Source organism: Oryx dammah, unplaced genomic scaffold, assembly GCF_014754425.2.
Source record: "Oryx dammah isolate SB20612 unplaced genomic scaffold, SCBI_Odam_1.1 HiC_scaffold_18, whole genome shotgun sequence".
Taxonomy (NCBI): domain Eukaryota; kingdom Metazoa; phylum Chordata; class Mammalia; order Artiodactyla; family Bovidae; genus Oryx; species Oryx dammah.
Window position 1 is genome coordinate 33,422,502 of NW_024070202.1, and position 8,534 is coordinate 33,431,035.

Consider the following 8,534-nt stretch of genomic DNA (forward strand, 5'->3'; position numbering starts at 1 on the left):
TCCTGAATCCTCCTCCTACCTCCTTCCCCACCCCATCCCTCTTGGTTGTCCCAGAGCATCGACTTTGAGGGCTCTACTTCATGCATTGAACTTGCACTGGTCATCAGTTTTACACATGGTAACATACATGCTTCAAAGCTATTGTGTCAAATCATCCCACCCTCACCTTCTCCCATAGTCCAAAAGTCTGTTCTTTACATCTATGTTTCTTTTGCTGTCTTGCGTATAGGGTCATCATTAGCATCTTTCTAAACTCCATATGTATGCATTAATATACTGTGTTGGTGTTTCTCTTTCTGACTTACTTCACTCTGTGTAATAGGCTCCGGTTTCATCCACCTCATTAGAACTGACTCAAATGCATTCTTTTTTTATCTTAGTAATATTCCATTGTGTACATGTACCACAACTTCCTTATCCATTCTCCAGACTGAACTTTTAAAATAAAACATTTCACAGCTAAGAAAACCATGCCAAAGGCTTATCATAGATTTTGCCTAATAAATCTAGGTGAATTTCCTCCCTTTTCAAGGTCTCAAAAATTCCTTGAGATTTCTGTACCTTTTAATGAGATAATCTTCCTAAATTATCTGACAAAGTTATTGGAAACCTAAGAGTTTCCAATTTTTGGAGAGGTCAGAGAGAGAGAAAAGATAAATATTTCAATTTGTCTATACAGTATAATTTTACCATACTACTGTCATAATTGGTTTGAGGGGAAGGTTTTCCATACTTCTGGAAAACACATTCAAACTAGTAATTTTTTCAGATAGAAACCATACAAGTTATAAGCATATTCACTAGTTAATTCGGCCCTTTTGTTAACCTTTGTGAAGTCATCAATTTTCCCATGAGAATACCAGGACATATCAGAATTTTAGGAACTCCATGTAATTTCTAGGATATCTATATTAGTAACATGTACCATAAAATATAACCTAAAAGGATATATTACTCTTTGATAATATAATATTTCCCAGGTAATTTTATATACCAAATGAACCTACTTAGCTTAGTATCTTTCTTTCAGATGTTTCAGGGGCCCTTTGTAACATCCCAAAGTTAGCTGAAGTCAAAAGAACTTTAATAGAATTTGATTTAGGAAATTTTGTCCAAAAAATCAAAAGGGTCAAGAACACGTAGTTAGATTTAGCCAATACTAGTGGGTGTATCACTTAACTTGTTGATATTTTATAATGGGTGTATATACCAAAGCTCAAAGTCTAATGAAAGTTGATTCTACCATCTTGGACCTAGTTGGTTCTAACCAGTTTTCCTGTGGCTGAGTCATTTCTAACAAAGTCTATTTACCCAATTAACTATAATCTAATTTTAGAAAATCTTGATCATGCATAACTCACTCATTTCAGTACTTTTTCATTTCTTACACCTTCTTTTACTGAAAACACTTCCCTTAAAACTTTTTCCCCATTGAATTCCTTTTCTTGTTGACAAATTTGTGACAGATAGAATACAGTCGCATTTGACCTCTACTAATCCTAGGTACAACAGAAGTATTATACTTATTGATGGTTCTAAAGGCATGTCTGTATTACCAGATATTAATTTAATACTGAATATTTCCCAGTTCACGTTAACCTGAAATTTATTTAGCTTAATCTGGAATTGTTTCCTTTGTAAGCACTTACTTTTTCTTAAGCCAGTTAAATAGAGCTCATTTACAAATTAATTTCAACAGTATTATCTAGAGACAAAGACACATACTGAGACATAGACATATACAGACAGATACATCATGAGATCTAGCTTCATTTCCTAAACTTAGTCATTAATCAGATATTACAATGTAAAACTCACTAGTTTATAAAGAAAAGTTGGAATAAATAAAAACTTTTAAGGCATCTTCCTGTTTTTCCCTCCATCTCAGGAGTTAGAGATGGTCTAGATAAGTGTTCCTGAGAGCCATGGTTTCAAGGCACAGCATCAGAATTCTAAAAAGTCGTTTGATCAAGTTTGCTTTTACTAACTGTATATGCAAAAATAACCAGTTTTGAAACTGAATTTTAAGACTTTTACCTAAACCAACTTTCTCTGAGGTCTAAACAAAATGGTGACCACACAAAGCAAAATGGCCATCACAAATCACAACCCAAATCACAGAGTATAAAACACATACATAGACCCAGACATCCTAATCAGACACTCCCTTAAATAAAAGATAACAGTCTTTCAGAAAGCCACCTATCGAGACGCAGAAGTTGAGATCCAAGTACTAACAGAATAAATGAAAATATCTCAGGTCTTCAAAGATTTCAAAGGGGAGAAAAGAGACCCGGTTGAAAGAAGAGGGGTAAGGAGGCGGAAGAGAAAGGGGAAAAAAGGTGGCCTTATAGACTTCTCTTGCCGTCTGCAGATATCCAGGCATTACGGGACTTTACCTTGGGCCTCCAAGGAAGGGAGGACTGGAACTTGGCCCTACCAGAAACAGACCAGACCAGAACCTAACCGAGTCCAAATCAGAAACCAGACAAAAACAGAACCAGAATTCAAATTCTTGGCCAAGCTGAGGTGATATTCTTCCAACTCTCAGCCCAAGCTGAAGCCCTTCAACTAGATTCTTGTGCCCAGGACTGGGGGACTAGGAAAAAAAGGGTAAGATAAGAAGGGTTAAAGAGGGAAAAGATAGAGGGAAGGGGAGAGAGGTCCATAAAGTCTCTTGTTCCTTACCCAGTCAGGGCACTCTGGCCAGTTGTCTGTGTTGGGAGCAGACCAGGGAATAAAGGGTCCTGGTTGTGGCCGCTGGGTCTATTCCATCGGCAGGCAAACTGGTCCCTGAGTACCCCAAGTGATCAGGATGTCAGTCACAGTGATGAATCCCACCAGAGTCGCCATTTGTTGCAGAAAGGGGGACCCCTTCCAGAGCCCAAGAGTGGGCTCTTGTCTAACACTTGGAAATGAATTGTCCAAGGAAACACATGTGCTGACAAAGCAAGAGACTTTACTGGGAAGAAGCACCTGGGTGGAGAGCAGTATGGTAGGGAACCAGGAGAACTGCTCTGCCACATGCTCACAGTCTTGGGTTTTACGGTAATGGGATTAGTTTCTGGGTTGTCTTTGGCCAATCATTCTGACTCAGAGTCCTTGCTGGTGGCACATGCATTGGCTCAGCCAAGATGGATGCCAGAGAGGATTCCAGGAGGTGGTCAGAAACGTGGGGTCTCCTTTTGATCTTTCCCAAACTCTTCTGATTGATGGTGGCTTATTAGTTCCATGTTTCTTACTAGGACTTCCTGTCATGAAACAACTCATGCAAATAGTTACTACGGTGCCTGTCCAGGGTGGGCGGTTTCTGTCAGTATGCTTCTCCTAACAGTTGCAGCAAGAGGGGGCTACTCTCTAACTGCAGAGCGTGGGCTTCTCATTGTGGTGGCTTTTCTTGCTGCTGAGCACGGGTGCTAGGCTCACAGGCTTCAGTATTTGCAGCACACGGGCTCGGTGGTTGCAGCTCACAGGCACTAGAGCACACGCTAAACAGCTGTGGCACACGGGCTTAGTTGGTCCATGGCATGTGGGATCTTCCCGGATCAGGGATCAAACCTGTGCCTCCTGCATTGGCAGGCAGATTCTTCACCACTGAGCCATCAGGGAAGCCCTGTTTCTGTGTTCTTTTTTTTTCTTAAGATCATTAATTACTGAGAACAGTTCAAGGTCGAGCATTGTGACCAGGCTTAGATCACAAAATAATTTAGGCCTAAAATGGCTTCTCCTATGTCAAGAAAGCCATGTCTCATCCTTTCTCCAGGGATGCTCAACTGTATTTGGTTGCAGGAACAGGACTCCAGAAAGTACTATTACCATAGAATATAATGTGAGCAGCGCCTCTGGAGCTGAACAACACTGTGTCCCTATAGGGATGTCAGGGAAGGAAGTAATGATTGAGCTGAGGTGTGAAGGAAGAATTGGGCTTCCCCAGTGACTCAGTGATAAAGAATCTGCCTGCAGTGCAGGAGCTGTGGGAGACACAGTCTTGATCCCTGGGTCAGGAAGATCCCCTGGAGGATGGCATGGCAACTCACTCCAGTATTCTTGCCTGGAGAATCCCATGGACAGAGAAGCCTGGCAGGTTGCAGTCCATAGGGTTGCAAAGAGTCTGGACACAACTGAAGCCACTTAGCATGAACACACGTAAATGAAGAATTAGGAATTAACTAGTTAAAGGAGCTTAAGATGAGAGAAGGAATGTAGGCTGAAGGAAGAGCATATACAAATGTCCCAGGGCTGGAGGAAATGCATTCTGCCTGAGGTCAGCGTGGCTGGAGCTCTTAGAATAAAGAGAAGTAGAGGGTATTTTTGGACAGAAGACCAGAAAGGAAGACAGCATTTGCTTTACACAAACTCCTTGATCTCAGGAAGCATTTTGATCTTTATCCTAAGAGTCCTGAGAAGCCCTTGGAACTGTATGTAGCAAAAGGCTGACCAGAGCAGATTTGTATTTTGAAAAGACACCCTGGCTGCCTTGTGGAGAACGGTTGAAACAGCAAGTGCTGCCACATTATGATTTGGTAGCACTTAGCCCCACTCCAGTACTCTTGCCTGGAGAATCCCATGGGCAGAGGAGCCTGGTAGGCTGCAGTCCATGGGGTCGCTAAGAGTCGGATATGAACTGAGAGACTTGACTTTCACTTTTCACTTTCATGCACTGGAGAAGGAAATGGCAACCCACTCCAGTGTTCTTGCCTGGAAAATCCCGGACCGGGGAGCCTGGTGGTCTGCGGTCTTTGGGGTCACACAGAGTCAGACACGACTGAAGCGACTTAGCAGTAGCAGCAATGTTTCATTAGTTTCCCTAAAGACTTAGGGTTTCATACACTTTCTGATTGAAAACTCTATTTCTTTCATGCCTTAGTAGGTTCCTGATAATAGGTGCCAGTACTGTGTACTTTCATGTCCTGAAACAACTTGTACTTTGTAGAAGAAAAACAAAAACATTTCATTTGAGGGGGGGTGGATTATGTTGCTGTGGCTTTGCTTCATATGAGAAAACTACACCTTGTCTTTCTTCAGTGTTTTCTAACCATCAACACAGTAAATGAGATTGTTGTTACAAATGCTCTCCTTTATGATATATAGGAATCCCTACTTGACATACAGTCAGTCCTCATTTAATTTTGGTTGATTGTGTCATTATAATTTTCTATCTAAAAGGAAAAATAGAGAATAGACAAGAGTGTGGGAAATTCCCACACTCTTGGGAATTTCCCACACTCTTGGGAATGGATAAATAATTTTTAAGGCAAATGCCTGAATGCAGGATTGTCCTGGTTATGGCCAAGCTCCCTCCCCACTTAAGTGAAATTTAGTCATCAGACCAGTGTCTAAATCCATTTAACAGAACCCCAGGCCAGAAGAGCTAGATAATCTAATTTTTTGATTCCCTGTTTGCAGCGTCAAGCAGAACTGTAACTGATGGAATGGATTAAATAGAACATATAACCCAAATCAGCCCATATCCTGTTCCCATGGGCTTGTCCTCTGCTCTGCTTTGCCACCCATATACCTCCTTCCTGTATTAGGCAGGATTCTCGGAAGAATCAGAAATGATAGTGTGTGTGTGTGTGTGTGTGTAGAAATTAATTATGAGGAACAGACTCACATAAACACAAAGGTTGAGAAGTCTCACAATCTATGCAAGCTGGAGACCGGAAAGCAAGTGACGTGATTCATTTCCATCCAAAGGCCTGAGAACCAAGGGAGACAATAGTGTAAATCTCAGTTTGAGAACAGGAGAAGGTGAGATGAGAAGTCCCGGCTCATCTCTGAGGCAGGAAAAACAAAAAGTGACTTCCTCCTTTGTCCATCTTTTGTTTTGTTCAAGCCCTCAATGGATTGGATGATGTCCACCCACATTGGGGATGGCAATCTACTTTACTGAATCTACCAATTCAAATGCTAATCCCATCCAAAAGACTGCACAGGCAGACCCAGAAATAATGTTTAATCTGGGAACCCTATAGTCAGTCAAGTGGACATACAAAATTAACGATTACATCACTCATTCCTCTCACAATATGTTTTGGTTTTCTTTCTTTTTAATTGAAGTATAGTTGATTTACAACATTATGTTAGTTTCAGGTGTAGAGCAAAGCGATTCCGTTTTTATATTCTTTCTCATTATAGCTTCTTACAAGATACTGAATATAGTTCCCTGTGCTATACAGTAAATCCTTGTTGTTTATCTATGTTATACATAGGGTATATCTGTTAGTGTGTATCTGTCAATCCCATACTCCCAATTTATCCTCTACCCTGCCTTCCCATTTGGTAATTGCAAGTTTTTTTTTTCCATATCTGAGTCTGTTTCTGCTTTATAAATTAGGTCATTTGTACTATTTTTTAGATTTCATATATAAGCAATATCATATTTGTCTTTGACACTTCACTTAGTGCAATAATTTCTAGGTCCATCCATGTTGCTGCAAATGGCATTATTTCATTCTCTCTTATGGCTAATATGCCATATATATAATATACATATACATATATATATATATACATACACACACCACATATTTTTCATCAACTCACCTGCTGATGGATATTTAGGTTGCCTACATGTGGCTATTGTAAACAGTCCTGTTATGAACATTAGAGTGCACAATTTTTTTTGAATCAGAGCTTTCATCTTTTCTAGGTATATGCCCAGAAATGGGATTGCTAGATCATAAGGTAGCTCTATTTATAGTTTTTGAAGGAACCTCCATACTATTTTCCATAATGGCTGCACCAATTTATGTTCAAATCAAACTATGTAGGTAGCAGGGTTCCCTTTTCTCCATGCCTTCTCCAGCATTTACTATTTGTAGACTTTTTGATGATGGTCATACTGATCAATGCTACTTCATTATAGTTTTGATTCACATTTCTCTAATAATGGCAATGCTGAGCATCTTTTCATGTGCTTATTGCCCACCTGTAGTCTTTGACTATACCACCCTGAAAGTGCTCAATCTCATCTATGCCACACTTTTTGTTACCTTTTGAATGAAGGATGCAGTGAACATGACCCACTGAACCTTTCTCAGACAATTTGACTTTACCATGAAGTTGTGTGATAGCTCTCGGCATGGTCCTTAATGTATTAATACTATGTGACTTGTGAAAATTATGTAATTTCTAAATACTTCTATTCTCTGATTTCTAAACATGGGATGATGATGACAGCACTTTTTTCATAGGGTTTGGGGGAAGATTAAATGGAAAACAAGAGAAGCTCTTAAAACAGGGTGTGGTGTATAGTAATTGTTCAACAAGTGTAAGCTATTATTTTTAATGGTTCTTCCTAGAGTAGGTACCAGAACATCAAATCTGGATTCAGCCAGTTTCTCCAAAATTCTATTACATGGTTTGGCAAGAGTTTTATAAATTTGACTTTCACATTGATTTTTTTTTCAACACAGAATTGTACCGGTTCCATATCGAACAGAACATCTATCTTTCTTTATCAGACAAATTCATTATCTGAAGTGTCCATAATATAACAATCTGTGCTAAATTTAACTATAAAAATGTTATTGTATGGCAAGACTATATTTATTCAATTATCATGAATTTCTTCACATCAAGGACAAATTTTTATTCGTTGTTATCTGCCACAGAAGCTGTGCCACATAGCACAATGCCTTGCACATAGCATACAATCAAATATTTAAACAGAAAATGACATTATCATACAAATTCTTCATTCTAAATGACAATTCCTTGTAATCTGATAAAACTCTATAGAAGTCAAAAACTAAAAGCACAAGTTTTATCTTCAATAAAGTTTGTAAGACAAAAAAGTGTCATACTTACAGAAATACATCATGCTACTTATAGAATAAAAGAACATATATATTTGTAAATTTTGGAAATAATAATTCACATTTTCTTCACCCAAATATTCAGGGCTTTTCATTACGTGCAAGCAGTATTATACAATTGTAATTGTATGGTAAAAACAATCTTGTATCCTGTGTTTTTACTTATTTACATGATAAACTCTTGCTATGTTACTCCACGGTCCTCTTACATATGAAAGTAGTCACAAATCAAATTTACTTTTGTTCCTATACTGTTGGATAATTATTTTCCAGCATATCATTTGTATTTCAAACAACATTGTAATAATCAAGTCTGTCATAAAGCTTTTAGTATTTAGAATTATTTTTCTAAGACCAGTTTCCAGGAGTATACGTTGTTATTGTTCAGTTGCTGAGTTGTGTCTGACTCTTTGCAACCCATGAACTGTATGTAGCATGCCAGGCTCCTCTGTCCGTGGGATTCTGGAGAATACTGGAATGGATTGCCATTTCCTTGTCCAGGGGATCTTCCCAGACCAGAGATTTAACCCACGTCTCCTGCATTGGCAGGCAGATTCTTTATCACCGAGCTCTCAGAGAAGTCATATATATGTGTGTGTGTGTGTGTGTTAAGTTCCTTCAGGCGTGTCCAACTCTTTGTGACCATATGGACTGTAGCCCACCAGGGTCCTCTGTCAATGGGATTCTTCAGGCAGGAATACTGGAATGGATTGC